This window comes from Papaver somniferum, chromosome 2, assembly GCF_003573695.1.
Source record: "Papaver somniferum cultivar HN1 chromosome 2, ASM357369v1, whole genome shotgun sequence".
In the NCBI taxonomy this organism is placed as follows: domain Eukaryota; kingdom Viridiplantae; phylum Streptophyta; class Magnoliopsida; order Ranunculales; family Papaveraceae; genus Papaver; species Papaver somniferum.
This window is the reverse complement of record NC_039359.1, coordinates 52,450,228-52,466,953: the sequence shown is the minus strand read 5'-3', so window position 1 is coordinate 52,466,953 and position 16,726 is coordinate 52,450,228. Positions and strand designations below refer to the sequence as shown.

General features: G+C 37.4%; 1 pseudogene; it reads right to left on the bottom strand.

The window, feature by feature from the left end:
* Positions 1 to 2,393: 2,393 nt before the first annotated feature.
* The window catches only part of LOC113351011, a 41,572-nt pseudogene continuing 27,239 nt past the window's right edge, over positions 2,394 to 16,726 (bottom strand).

The window sequence follows — 16,726 nt, the reverse complement described above, 5'->3', positions numbered from 1 at the left end:
GCAAACAAGATGGTTCAAAATGTCATGTTGTCAGACCTTCAGAGGCATTCAATCTGTAATATTTGTTTCATTCGTTTCATTATTGATCGTTGTTTATGTATTTTATTAATTCGATATTTGTTTCTGTTAATTCGATATTCGTTTTTTTCTTTTATGTATTGGAGGGACGGGCGGGCCTAGCAAGGGGCTGAAGGAGGGTATAGCCCGTCCCTAATTTTTGGGTAAAAAACATTTAGTATAGAAACTTAAGTTAAATTTTATGTTTAGCCTACATATTAGTTGCGAGGGAAAATTAGGGGAGACCCAAAAAAAAAAAATTTCTCATTGTCAGGCCCACAATTAATTTTGGATACCGTGACACCCGTAAATATTTCTGTGACACCCATAATTATCCGAAATTATTAAAACTTGTCTGCATGACAGTTTATGCATCCGCATGACATGTTATGCATACTGTTTTTTCAGGGATAACTCGTTATGCATCTTAATTTTTCAGGGGTATATTTGGCAATGCAACTTGGATATAACATATCTAAAAATCCGCGCCTTGGAATTTTACAAATTTTATATCGTTGGAAATCTTTTAAAGAGAGCTACACAACGAGTACAAACAACAATATCAAAATTTTGTTTTTCACGAAAAAATCGGAGGTGATTATCGTTTTAGGGAAAATTTTCGAAAACTGACTGCATATTCATTATGCAGCCTCCAAAAAAGATGCATAACACATTATGCAGATGCATAACGAATTATGCAACCAATTTTTCGACTACAGAACAAGTTATGTATCTGCATAACAAAGTTATGCTTCTATAATAAGTTACGTAGCCATTGTTTTGGTTGATTTTAGTTCGTACAGAAAAAATTGGTGCATAATGCGTTATGCAGCCATATTTAAATGATGCATATCAAGTTATGCATCCATTTTCTCGATGCATAAATGATTATGCAACAATTTTCTCGATGCATAATGCATTATGCAGTCATATTTTCGGATGCATAACAGGTTATGCATCCACTTTCATGACTGCATAACTTGTTATGTAGATATTATTGTAGGTGCATAACAAGGTATGCAACCTTGTTTTTTGTTGGTTTCAATACTAAGAAAAAAATATCTGCATAACGTAGATATTATTTCCTTCACCAAACCACTCATCTCTACTCTTTTAATAGTTTGCAAGCATTCATCCTTAAAAGTGCGTGGCAACCATAACATAGATATTATGCTGTGTCTGTCTCCAAACCCTGAATTCTCTTCTGAATCATAACTCTTATTCACAGCAGCACAACATCTAAAGAAGAAGATGAGGACACGAATTGATAAGCAATGGCATAGGAGAACACTTTCTTCACATACAAGATTCAACTATCTTTTTCTACAGTCCTAATCGTCTATTTTTTTTTCGTGTGAAGCCTAATATACTTTGATTGTTTAAACATCAGTGATGTTTAGTTTGTTACCATGACTTAGAGAAACGATGGAGCAATCAGTGGGTGTGATTTCAGATCTGAAATTGGGTGAAGATTGGTGCGAATTTGTGTGGGTTTGAGCATAATTGAAAAGAGAATTTTTGTATCGCTGCTCGACAGATGGGATTAAGGAATTGAAGTTAGGGTTTCGGTGTTCTTGAGATATAGAGATGACATTGTTGATAAGGGGTCGGTGGTTTGAATATGAAGATGATTATGGGTTTCCTGTTGAACTCAAAAGAAGAAGATAGATCTTCTCTGAAGATCAAATGGTTGAATCTGTGAATAGGTGGAGGTTAACAAGATGAATGGGTTGCTGAGTGTTGAATCGAATTGATCCAAATTAGTAGATGGATGATGGGTTGGTGGCGCTGTTGAAGAAAAGGAATTGAAGATGAAGAAGAAGAATAAAAAAGAAAGAAACATAATTTTATAAAATATGGGTTTGAGAATAATTTTTTCCTAGAAAATGGGTCCGCGCCTTCAGATTTCTGGGCGTGGGTTTCACAGTGGGAAAGATCCGAAGAATGGGTCTCCCTGTAGTTTTCACTAGTTGTATTTAGCTGTGACTTTTAGCCCATACTATGAGGTGATCAAAATTTAAGTCATGTTTAAAATAAATAATATTTTTCCACTCACTACCTTTTTACTCCTACTTTCTTCTCTTATGGTAATCACTTTGTTTTTCTGTTATTTGTGTTCGTTTTAACTTTTATTTCCCTAACTATTTAGTATTGTACGGATGGATCACTATTTGGCTACTAATTATGTGATGTATTCCAAAAAAAATTACCGCGGACTTCGGCCGCATTATCGACTGTTACAATCCAGCCCTACTCAAGGAAGACTCCTGGATCCGTCGGACAAAGATAAAAATTTAAATTTCATGAGTGAATCACATTCCCCGCTCATAATTTGATTACTCTACCGGATAAATATGTGAAGGCAGCCTTGGTTTGGCATGAGCAAATAATGGTTTAGCCAAAAACAGATCCATATCCGATTCAGATAGATCTATCATTGACTCGCTTGGAGGAGCACTCCAGTCGAACCCTTGAATAAGTCTTGATAATAACATGATAGTAATTGCAGTCCCAAGTCGACCACCAACGCACCCTCGTCGTCCAATAGAGAACAACATGTATCGTAGCTTCTGTTCTGTGAGATCCACATCAGTCATCTCAACATATTTTGACATTAAGTGACGCTCCGGGTTAAACTTTAGTGGTTCCTGCCAAATTCTAGCATTCCTGCCTAAGCCTATTCGATTTAATATTACATGACTTCCTTTTGGGATAAATAGCCCGATACAATGGTATCTGAATCCGATACATGCAGAACACTAAAGGGAGATATTGGATGGAGTCTAAGTGCTTCCCTAGCACAAGCTTTTACATAATTGAGTTTTGGAATATCAGATTCTTGTACCCAACGGCTCTTATCGACTACCATATCGATTTCTTCTGCAACTTTTCTGAGGATATCCGGTTGATTTATCATCTCCGCCATGGCCCATTCAACTGCATTGGATGGATTATCCACCGCCGTAATTATTACTTCCTATCATGGGGGCAGAGCCAGGATATATAACATCACAAGTAGAAAAATAAACCTATATACGCATGCTGATATTATTAATTGGAGAAATGAAAGGAAATTATAGTAAATCAACAATCTTACTGCTATTTGAGCTTTGATCTCTTATGTTGATAACAATGGCTTCCCATGTTTGTCCTTTAGCGAAATAAGCACATCCAGCAAATCTTCAGGAACTTTGTTGTTCATAGTTCCACTTCTCCATTGTCGAATCCTTTCTTCAATAATTGGATCATGATACTTATTCACGACCCCCATTGCTCTCTTGACAATTTTTTTATGACTATCTAAATCTAACCATCTCAAATAAGGTATATAATCTTGTATACTAAAAACATAAATGTAATACAAGGCTTCAAAATCTGAATTAACATGCGCTATCTCTTCAATACCAGGCCCTCCATCTTTTGTTCCTTCGCCGAAATACCTTTTGTTGAAAATCATTTTTCTAATTACATTCCCACTGAATTGCTTCGTTAGCAATCTTATATCAATCACTTTACCTTCATTCGATGCATTTTTGGTGCACTGATTGTGTAAATAGAACACAAGGTTGTTAGCTTCCCCATTTCTCTTCTCGAGAAGCCATTTCAGTCTTACATGGCTGACCATTTCAGAAGTCACAACTCTTCTCATTTTCTTCCATCGGTCTCCCCACAGTGTAACGATAGCAGTTAAGTACCCACGACTCAAATACTCAGAAGACATTATTTTAGGCCGGGATGCAAATATTGCATCTTTTTTATTCAAGAATTCTCGCGCAAGCTCCGAAGAAGTCACCGGATGTGGGTGCAAAATACCGCACACTCATTAATTACGCAAATTAATATATTTAGCACTATGCGAAGACGAACGCGCATTTATATCAAAGATGACGAATTTGATGATGTCACTAAGTCACGATTAAAGTGTGGAGATCTATGCGACGGCAAGGAATCCGTGCGGAAATATAAATGTCCAAGCGACCTTGACGAACGTCAGATCCGAAAATAGGGGCTTTATTAGCTGTCCTCCACTATGTAAACTCCTATAAAAAGGACCAACCACCATTGTAAAATGGAGAGATCTTTTTGGTGAGCAGAACTTAGAATTTTAGGAGAGAGTATTATTTGTTTCCCAAGTTAGGGTTTCACCATATCTCATTTGTATTTGTTCTGAGTTTTTAATAATAGATCTTGAGTATTTCATCAATGGTTTCTTAGATTATTTGATAGATTATCATTAGGGTGTAGTTGTGGGATTTCCTGCAACTACATTTTGACGCTATAATACAACTTGGATGATATACCCTGTTGGTGATTTTTATTGAAAAAACGTTTAAAAATATTCCTAGTTTTTAATCTTTTCATCATCAATCTTTGAGTGTTTTAGAAGTTTAGATTTGAAAAATGTAACCAAAAGTTTTCATCTCAGAAAAACAATTTTCCTTAGTATCTTTCCGGTTCTTTATAGAGTACTTTTTCCTTCGTCAAGAGAAGATATTATTACAAGAACAGCAGATGGTGAGACAAGCATTCGCAGGAGAAAACGCAACGCCAGTTAGAAGGAGCAAGAGAATTGCAGGAAGAAGAAGAGGCGAACACGCAGAATCGTCAAGAATGGGCGAAAGAAACAACCAAAATAGACAGGTTCAATCTCAGATCTAGCAGATAAAAGAATAAAACAACCGCAGGAATTATGATGAGGTAAGTGTTCATACTACAGATACAGATACAACGGAAGAAAACGAGCAAATAAATGGAGAAGAAGGGATAGTGGGAGAAAATGAGGAGAATATGACGGTAGAAGAGCTTCGGAAAAGATTAGTTGAGGAAAGGAGAAGAGAAGAAGAAGTGAGTGCGAACTTGACGCGTCAGAATGATGTACTAAGGGAAGAAAATAACAGGTTGCTAGAGCGGAGGTCACAAACCACATCAAGGACAACACGTGCAAGATCAAGATCAAGGACAAGGAGGAGCACGTCAGGATGTAGCAGATCTAACCGCAGGGATGGTAGACAAGAACAACCACTATATAACTCTGTTGGGAATTTTCAGGTAAGAGATAATATACAGGAAGGGCGTGATCATAATCGCATGGAACACCAACCGGTGGAGGATTGATACATACAAGAAGGTGAAGATCATCGTATACAAGGAGATCATAGGGGAAATCAACATGCACAACAGAGCGAAAATGACCGCACATACTATGATCAGGAAGATGAAAGGATGATATTACAAGGCAGAGAAATGTTGCAAAATCAACGCGATCAGGCAGAAGAAGATGAAAGACGCAGGGAAGCGCGTCGAAATGCAAGAAATAAAAGGAACGAAAAAGATAGACGCATGCGAAGAAGAGAGGAGGCGTAAGAACAAGAACTACAAGAGGCGCTGCGTCAAAGTAGGCATGACAACATAGTAGGACAAGCAATATTGAAGAGAACCATGCAACAAGATCAGATCATGAACAAAACAATCTTAAGAGAATTAACAAAGTAAGAGCGATGAGGACAACACGAAGAGACGGAGGAAGGCGGCAACTGGATGAAGCCATAAAAGAAGCAGGAAAATACCATTCGTAAGGCAGATATAAATGGAAACAATACCAGCTAAATGCACTTTACCTGTCTTTACTAATATTTTTGATGGAACCACATGTGCAGTGCAACATATAAAGGCGTACATCATATCTTTATTGCATTGGGAAGATAACGAAGCGGTCCTATGTAAGTACTTTCCTTCCAGTTCAACAGGACAGGCGTTACAATGGTTCGAAGGGTTACCAATGGGAACAATAGGATCATTCAATCATCTCCAAATTATATTCTTAGGAGCATACATCAGTAAAAACATGTTACGACCAGGAATTGAAAAGATATTCAGCTTAAGGAGCAGAACCAAAGAAAGCTTGCGTAACCTAACGACACGTTGGAGGACCATGTGTAGTGAGATGGCTGGAAGAGTTGATGAGAGAAACTTCATCTTGGCTTTCATTAACACACTTTTTCTAACAGATTTTTTATATAAGCAGATATTCAGGATAAAAGATACCATCAGTACAGAGTTGCGCGAGTTTCAAGAAGAATACATTGCTCTTGAAGAAAATCAAAGAGATATAGAATCTTATCCATTTGCGGTTACAAATGTCAATGAAAGGAATGCAAGCCTACTACCAAGAAAAACAACTGCGGTCGCAAGCACATCCCAAGGGAGTCAAGAAAAGACAGTGATGGAGGATAAGCAAAAGAAGGTATCAATGAGCAGTAGATATCAAGCAAAAGCAGGTAACAATCATGCAGGTAACAACAGTATTCCCATGTATGAAAACCAAGCAGATGGATATGAAGGACAAAAAAGATATTATAACCAAGGACCGGGTGGAAAAAATAGAGTTTATGAAGAAATCAAAATGCCGCATCTGAATACAACAATAGATAAGATCTGGGAGGTAGTAATTTTGATGGAAGAAATACCTGCACCACCAAATCCAGGACAAGAGCCACCGTCAGGAAGAAAAAGTAGAGAATTTTGTGCGTACCATCGCTTCCAGGGTCACAACACTAATAACCGTCGAAATGTTCAATGAATCATACTAAAAATGATTGATCAAGGAAAATTAAATTATTTCTTATCCGCACAACCACAAAACCTACCACCACCTCCAGAAGGCCAGGCATCAAGAATGGAGGCAGGGAAAAAAAATATGTGATAGAAGTGGGAGTGAACGCAAAGAACTTATACTGCAATTCAATCATTCATTCATATAAAAGTATTGAGGATTTTTATGATAATGTATTAAGCTGTGTATATGCTAGAGATGATGAAAGAAAGGAGATATTCAACATGGCAAAGGTGTCAAAATTAAAAGATTGGCAAAAGCAATCAATCACATTCAATGCGGAAGAAGTACCAGGAGGAGGAGAATTATATGAAAGCCCTTTGGTGGTTAAGATGGAAATCATACCCAAATCAAAAATGGAAGGAGAAGAAGACAATGACGCAAACGCATGGACAATAAATAGGATACTGATCGATTCTGGCAGCTCGATAGATATACTATTTTATCATTCGTACAAGATCATGGGTGGAAAAGATGAAGAGATAATACCTTCAACTTACAAAATCTACGGGTTCAATGGATCAACTAATAAGCCAAAAGGAGAAGTCACCATGCGGATTCCACTCAAGATTATGTCTACTGAAATAACTTTCTGTGTCGTCGACGTTGAATCTCCATATAATGCCTTGATAGGCAGGCCATGGTTACACAATATTCTGGGGTAGCATCTACATATCATCAGTGTATCAAATTTCCACTACCCCAAGGAGTAGGAGTAATCATAGGAGATACCGCGGAAGCGAAAGTTTGTAATAGAATTGATGTTCAGAAGAGTGAAGAACGCGCAAGTAAAAGAAAAAAATGGAAAGATGTAATAAAGGAGGAGAAACGCAGAGACAGATTGATGGTTGATGTAGTGACCAGGGGTGAAGAAATAAATAATAGTTATACTAAAACAGCGATGGTAAGAGGTAAATAATAGTTATACTAAAACATCGATGGTATGATAAGCACGTAGGTGAGACATTTTTATACCCACATTTATACTAGATAGGTCTCGATATATCGTTAATAAATATATTTTAGTGATTTTACAGGAATAAGAATTACAAGTGAAATCTGTTGCCGGGAGGATAAATAGCTAAGAAGCTAAATTGGTGTTTGCAGTTTACGATGCCAATGAGTCAGGCCTAATGATCCATAAGCTGCCTTGTTATTTGCTTGGAATTGGCCGCACCACCTAAGATAACAAGGTTGCAGATAAAGATTTAAGCACCTCAATTCAACTATGGGCTGAAGTTAGATGAGAGACGTGGGTCGTTCTACAACCCCACCTTGTCTGTGGTATCTCTCACTACTACTTCTCATTTCTCTTCATGAAAACAAAAACAAATTCACTTCTTATGGAAAGATGATGGTGTTGAAGATTATTTGCAGCAGCAATGACGGCAGATCTACAAGGTTTTTTATCGGCTAAAGAGGGTTCTATAGGAATAAAGTATCGCACATACAAGTTATGCGAAGAAAAGAAGATATAACGAGAGCGAATATGATCGCACAAAGATAAGTCAAGATGATGTATCATATGAAGTAAACATAATCACAAGTAAAATGTGAGGATCTGTGCGAAGAATGGAAGATCTGCGATGTAGGCAAGTATAAGTGTGCGATAATAGCGCACGGTCATTCCGAAATTAGGGGATATCTTAGCTGTCATCCACTATGTAATACCCTATATAAAGGTTAGATTGGCCTTGTGAGAGAGAGAGTTCTTTTTAGGATCCTTGGTCAAGAAATTAAGAGAGAGAAAGATTGTAGAGAGGGAGAGAAAACTTAGAATCTCTATTATCTTGTAATTTATTCTTATGATTTCGATAAATAAAGAAATGGTTTACTTTGAGATCGATTGATTATCAAAGGATATTCATATTTGTGTGGTTGTAGGATTTCCTGCAACTACATTCGGCGCTAGAAACAGCTCGGAGTGATAAATCCTGGTGGTGATTTTATTTTGAAATTGATATCCAAACTGTTAGATTTAGAAAGGAAGAAAAATAATAAGATCTATGGGGAATTCACGGATTATGAAAATACAAGGTAGAGGAAGATATATACAATGTAATTCCATAACCAAAGAACTAATCTCCGATATGGACTTTCAAAGGAGAATAACAGGAAGAATTCATAAACGAGATCACGAAGGAAAAAAAGTGGAGATGGTGGAGAAAGAATCTCCGCTAAAAGAATGGGAAAAAACGGAGATAATGTTTGCAACAGACGAAATTTCAGAAGAAAATCTGCAGCGTATAGATCCATTGGTGATTACATTAACGGCTGAACGAAAAGAACATTGTATGGAAAATAAAAAATCTGAGGAATGGCGATTAATAGAACATTAGTAGATACATGTACTGCAGTTGATATTTTATTTTATCGCACATTCAAAGCAATGGGATATAAAGATGAAGAAATGACGCATCCAACTTACAATATACACGGATTCAATAAAGAAGTTACAAAACCAAAGAGAGAGAGATTGTACTGAGAATATTACTATGATAAATAGACACATAGGTGACATTATGTGTAGTTGACATAGATTCACCATATAATATGTTTCTAGGAAGACCGTGGGTGCACGCGATAAAATCTGTAGCGTCAACATTACATCAATGCATAAGGTTTCCAATTCCAAGTGGAATAGGTGAGATTAAAGGAGATGGTGCAGATGTGAAGCATTGTAATGAAATGGATGTAAAGAGTTATGAAGGCCGTGCGAAGAAAAGAAAAGATCGTTGGAAAAGGGTAAAAGAATTAAAGAAAGAATAAGAATTTCGCATATACATGATCAGAGCGAAAGAGGGAAAAGGAATTCCAAGCGAAATACCAGATGAGGAAGATGAACCAATTCGAGAGATAAAAGAGCCAACACCAATGGGAGATCCAAAGCCAAATTTCACCGCGGCAGAACCAACAAAAAAATAAATGTTGGTACAAAAGAAGAACTAAAAATATTAAAAATTGGAACTAAGATGGGAAAAGAAGAAAAACAAATAACAATAAACATTTTACGAGAATATAATGATGTCTTTGCGTGGAAAATGGAAGAAATTCCATGAATAGATCCGTGTGTCGCATGTCATAGATTGGATATTAAGAAGAACGCAAAACCATTCAAATAAAGAATAAGAAAGATACAAACAACATATCATCAACAAATAGAAACAGAATTGCAAAAATGTTACAAGAAGGGATCATAAGGCCAACAAAATACCCGGAGTGGATAGCAAATATGGTGGTCGTGCCAAAAAAGAACAAAGGAATACAGATCTGTATAGATTTCACTGATCTAAATAAAGCATGCCCGAAAGAAAGCTTCCCGTTACCGGATATCCCACAAATGGTAGAATCAGCATCAGGAAATGATAAGGTTTCATTATTGGATGGATATAAAGGTTACATCAGATTCCTTTAGCTGAAGAAGATCAAGAACATACAACTTTATTCACACCCAAATGATTATATTGTTACACGAAAATGCCGTTTGGGTTAAAAAATGCAGGTGCGACATATCAGAGAATGGTTGAAAAGGTGTTTGCGGATTGGGTACATAAAACGTTGGAAGTCTACGTTGACGACATTAAGGTAATTTGAGAGAAATCTTTGAAAAAATGCAGAAGATCATGTGGATAATTTGAGAGAAATCTTTGAATAAATGCGAAAGTTTAATATTAAGGTAAATTCAAAAAAATGCGTCTTAGGAGTATCTTCAGGAAATTTTTTGGGTTACATAATATCAAAAGAAGGAATCGAAGTTGATCCAGAAAAAGTACAAGCAGTCCGAGACATGCCACCACCTGCCACTATAAAAGATGTTCAGAAATTAAATGGTTTGATAACATCGCTGGGGAGATTTGTTTCGCGCTCTTCAAATAAGTGCAAACACTTTTTTAATATACTAAAGAAGGAAACAAAGTTTGAGTGGACAGAAGAGTGCGATAAAGCATTGCAGAGCATAAAAAATTACTTAATGAATCTATCAATCATGCAGAAGGCAATACCAGGAGAAGAATTGCTCTTGTATTTGGCATCAACACCATATGCTTTAAGTGTTGTTTTGATACGCGTGGATCAAGGAGTTGAGAAAACAATATTACATAAGCAAGGCGTACAACTCAGCAGAGAGAAATTACCCAAAAATAGAAAAACTAATTCTCGCACTAGTTTATGCATCATTCAAACTTCGCATTTATTTCCAGGCTCACAAAATTAAAGTACTAACAAAAGTACCAATAGAACCTATAATGAAGAATTCGAAAAAATCAGGAAGGATTGAAAGGTGGGATGCACAGTTGGGGAACTACAATATTAGTTATGAAGTATTGTCATCACCTAAATCAGAAGTTGTCGCAGAGTTCCTTGCAGAGTTTCCCTTAGAAGAAGACGAATACGTTAAAGACATGACAGATGTTGATGAAGAATAAGGAAATCCAAAATATCCGTTGACAGATCATAATCCAAATAGATGGGAAATATTAGTCGACAGATCGTCTAATGGAGAAGGAAATGGAATTGTGTTCATTTCACCAAAAGGGGTGCGAATAGATTACTCTTTCAGGTTGGAATTCGCATCCACAAATAATGAAACTGAATATGAAGCAGTGGTCCATGCGTTAAAATTAGCAATCGAAATGCAGATAAAAGAAGCCAGAATAACTAGTGATTCACAATTGGTAATTCGACAAATTGAAGGTTCGTATAGTATCAATGAGCATCTCTACAAAAATATAAGAAATTAGTGTCAGAATTAGCAGCACAAATCCAAAAAGTAAGCTGGAGACACATCAGTAGAAAAGATACTAGGCCAAATATAGGATTCAGTGACGGTTTGGATTTTTTTATCATGACAGTTTTATCCAAAAGCGTCACAATACATTGCTGGTCAAGTATAGGTGACGGTTCCTAGAGCCTACCGTCATCAATTGTTCCCGCAAGTTGTGGCGGTTAAACTAAACTTTCACAGAAATAGCTTACCGTGACGGTGATTGTTGTAAACTGTTACGATAGACCAGTTATACGGTGACACTGAACAGTCACGTATACTTGATATACAATGACAGTTCCTGTGTGCACTGTCATCGTATCTCATGCAGTGACGGTCTGGGTGGTAAATGTCACAATAGCTTAGCTTATAATTCATAGTGACTGTGTAGGTGACTAACCCACACAATAGCTGATAATGACATTTCCGTGTCGACATTACTGCAAATTGTGCAATCGTGTGTAATTTTTAATACGCGACAATGTATATTTGAAACATTGTTGATATAAATATACTATAATAGTCACCGGAAAGTGGATCTGTTGGGCATCTAAGGGTTCTATCCTCTTCTGTCATATACAATATTTTTTTCTTTCATAAGACTATATATGTGTACAGTACTGTGTAACAAATAAAAATTGTGTATATGTGCGGATTGCGGCCCAAATCTGAAAATTTTGTAGGAGGGGGAAAAGCATGTGCCGAAAGCACCTAACTAGGGGCGTGCAACGGACGGACGGTTGCGGATTAGGGGTCACCCGCAACCAAACCGTCAAAGTTGCGGATTTGGAAAATTGAACCGTGACCGGCCCAATTATCCGCGGATTTGACCTTTGCGGATCAGCGGATTGTACGGACCGGTTGCGGATTAACCGCGGATTATGGGTAAAAAAAAAACCACTGCCAAAATGCCAAGTGCCAACACCTCACTGTCCACTGCTTGAGTCACTAATCAATAATCATGGCTATCACCGATGCAACAACAGCTTCTTGGCCTACAGATCTATTCGAGGTCCAGAAGGAATAGCCCATGTTAAGGCTATACACGTTATAGGTCCACTGTGACTATTTGAGCCCTCCAAAGTCCAAATAGCTACATTCAAACAATGCTGGGCTTAGTGACCCAAATGCGGTGCGGTTGAATCCGCGGTTTTCAATATTCAACCGCACCCAAACCGCTAAAACGTGCGGATTTGAGAATCCCATCCGTGTCCGGCCCGTACGTCTTGCGGTTTGGATGAAATCCGCAATTTTACGGACGGATACGGGTCAAATCCGCGGTTCCGGTTTTTATGCTCACACCTGCACCTAACAAAAGATCCGATTACCTTTATATACCCACCAGTAAAAAGCCTAATTAAGTTTTCTTATTCCGCCGCTCTTCTCTTATATCTCCTTCTTCCTCCCTTTCTCTGATTGATATTTTTCCACCACTAATCACAAATCCAATCACAAAACCAAAGAGCATAATTTGCATTGAGAAAAGTTGGTTCTTTTTCATAGTTTTGACTGTTGATTTCGGATTCGAATTAGGTTTTCATGATTTGATTTGATTTTTTTTTTTTTTTTTTTTTTTTTTTTTTGTGTGTTTATCAGCACAGAGTCCATGGTGATTGTGCTGAGGGATTTTTCGTTTGGTTAGGAGAAGAGATGAAGAAGAAGGTGCGGCCAGCACGAGGAACCTTAAATCACAGTTGTTATTGCACCCTCATTTATTTCTTTCAAATTTTTGTTTTTTTAGATTCGAAGGGATTTTAATATTGCAAGTGTTGATGTTTGCAGATTCTACTTGGTTTTCATAGATTTGTTTTTTGGTAGAACGAAAGTGTATATTGGTTTATTTTGCAGAAGTGATGAATGTTATCCAAAGGTTGTAGCGTCATCCAGCTTTTTATCATTCCAGTGCCGTGAAATTGATTGTGATGTCATTGGGTTGATTGATTAATGTTAGGGGATTATACAAATCCAACTCTGGATCACCATAAGAGATATATATAGTTGATTGACTGGTTGTAAAGGGAAGAAAAGACAATTGGAAGATCAGTAGAATAGATTATGCGTAGTTAACATTTTTTTTTTGTACTCTTTTTTTCTTCTTTTTGAAGGAATCTTTTGGTACTCATTTAATTTTAATTTTTTTTTCATGTTTTATGTAAGGTTTGAATTATTATCATCAATTTCAATTTAAATCAGTTTAATTCTATTCTAATTAAGTTCCAAAAAATACTGAATGTCAGACACTAATGGAACCATGAAAAATTGTCCACCTAAGCTTTTTTCTTAATCAAACCCACTAATTCTGACGGTTCTGCTACGATATTTTTTTATGTTTCCGACAGAACAGTCACTATAACTGTCTTAACGCAACAGTTGATAAACAAAAGCGTCAGTGAAGGGTATATAAACTGACGGTTGTCTGACAGTTTAGAACTGTCACTATAAGATGACCCCTACGATGACACTGCCTTTGGTGACACTTTTAAATTCCACCTGAACCGTCATAAAACTACTATCGTGACAGTTCTGAAATGTCACTAGTGTCGACTTTTATATAACAGGTTCGGAGACGCGTTAGCCTTTATTCCTTCCATGTTAGTAGATCCAGTTGCACGAGATTTGAAAATCCAAACACTCTACTGGCCTTCCGTAAAGAAAGAAGAAGAAGAAGAAGTTGTGGATGCGATGATCGTAGAAAATATTCCATATGAACAACAAACTGAAGAAGAAGATTGGAGAACTGAGCTTCATTTATACTTAGAAAAGGGAGAATTACCGAGAAACAGATTAGAGGCTCATAAATTAAAAAGTCGTGCGACAAATTCTGAGTTAAGAGATGGTATCCTATATAGAATATCATTCCTTGGACCTTCCCTTAGATGCTTGAAAGAAAAGAAGGTATATAAATCTTAAAGGCGCTACACTATGGAGATGCTGGCAATCATAGTGGAGGAAGATCATTAGCATACAAAGCAAGAATACAAGGGTATTATTGGCCATATATTCACGAAGATGCAAAACAAGTGTCAAGGCGATGTGAAGAATGCCAACGTCATGGGAAAAGAATACACGCGCCAGGGGAAATGCTAAATAATTCGGTAAATGCATGGCCATTCGGAAGATGGGGAATTGATATAGTTGGTCCATTTATACCAGGAACCGGACAACGAAGGTATCTTATCGTCGCAACAGATTATTTCACAAAATGGGGAGAAGTAAAAGCAGTACAACATATTCGTGATAAGGATATATTCACATTCATATTTGAGAACATAATCTGCAGATTTGGCATCCCAGCTCAGTTAGTGTCTGATAATGGAAAACAGTTTGAAGGAGAAAACATAAAAATGTTACTAATGCATTTAAAATCCAATGTGGAAAATCTACACCTTTATACCCGCAGAGTAATGGGCAAGTAGAGGCGACAAACAAGACGATCGCAGACAATTTGAAAAACAAGTTAGAAGGGCATAATAAAGGATGGTGCGAAGAAGTACATAATGTAGTATGGGCATACAGAACAACAAGGAGAGAATCCACGGGAGTATCATCTTTCTGTTTAACATATGGGGTAGAAGCAGTGTTACCAACGAAGATAATTATCCCTACAACAAAGAAAGAAGCATGGGAGAAGAATTTAAGTGCAGATTTAATTCTCACAAAACTTGATGATCTAGAGGAAACGAGAGAACTTGCTCTACAACATATGGAAAATTACCAAAAAAGATTAGACAGGGAAATACAACAAGCGTGTTAAAGTTAGGGAATTTCAACCAGGAGAATTAGTACTGCGAGAAATACCAACTTATCAAAAAGGACCAGATGGGAAGTTAGAAAAGAAATGGGATGGCCCATATATAATTAAAAAGATAGTTGGAAATAGAGCTTATAAATTGGATGATCCAGAAGGGAAAGACACAGGTCACAAGCTAGATCGTCCATGGAATAGGTTGTGCTTAAAAAAGTATTACCCATAAAAGTTTGCGATGTTATTCGCAGAAAGATTGATATATGAAAGATGTAAGCATGAAATATTATTCACTCGAATCTGAATGAATAAAATTGAAGATTTACTTTCTTCTTAAGAGATTCTCTTATAACTAAGAGACGTAAATAAATAAAAGCCATCAGAGATGAAGACTCCAATTGGGGAGCCTAGCTATACGATTGTGGCGTGCACCCTAGTTCGCATATATGCAAGAGGAAAAAAGTAAGACCTAAAGCACGTCATAATTCGCAAGCTAGTTAAGTATGAATCAAGGGAAATCTATACCAACCCTGGAACTTGAGTCATGGAGATTTTGGGGTGAGAAAAACGAGAAAGCCCATCCGGGAGGGACACCTAAATCGAAAGATTGGGGATAACTCCCAAGGAGTGCAGAAACTCGATCAGGGCGCCGAGGTACACGGTTGAGTCAAGAGTGCGAGGCGCGTTGGATCCTACTTTACCACTCTTGACAAGTCCTGACTATGATGCATTCGGTCCGAAGATACCCCACTTAGGGTGCAATCTCGTAACCGTAAACCTCATTGGTGGAGGGAAAAGAGATTGCGAAATCAAATGGTTGTTGTATTACCGGATGCGAAATCTATCCATGTGATTAGTTTAGACTCCGAATATGATGTCCATAGTGCAACTATCTGAGTAGAGCTCTGTCACTTTATATGAATTTTAGTATGCTTGAGTGCAAACTCGTGTACAGCAATTGGAATTTCGCATCAGGGTACTTCTTCCTGTAGTCAATAAGTATGCCAACCAAGGAGATTCTTTAGTGCCTTCCAAGGTTCTGCGTAGATAGCTAAGCTCTGGAGTATTAAGGTTTTGTGGGTACACCTCTGGTAAACCCCCCGGAGACAACACTCCGCCACTAGGGCCACCTAGTGGTTTAACGGCTTACTGCACGTGCTAAGTGTAGTCATTTTATTTTAGAGTAGATTTGCTCGAGGACTAGCAAATAATAAGTTTGGGGGTATTTGATAGACGCATTTATGTGTCTAATTTGTCCCAATTGTTTATATTGTTAGTGCTCGATTTTGTACTTATTTGGTTATTTTATGTCTTTGTAGGTGTTTTTGGAGAAATAAGCTTTTGCGGCGAAATTGGCTAAAAAGTGGTTTTTGCGCTCGTGGGAGAAAATTACTATACGGACTCTCACTTTGGATAAGGGGTAACCTAATTACTAAGGGGCACCCCATTTAAGGGCATGTACTAAAGGGACACCGGAACTGGATAGGGGGAGGTCATCTTCAAAGTTTCAAAACTGGATTTTGGCGGAAAAAAAGGCAGCAGCGTCAAC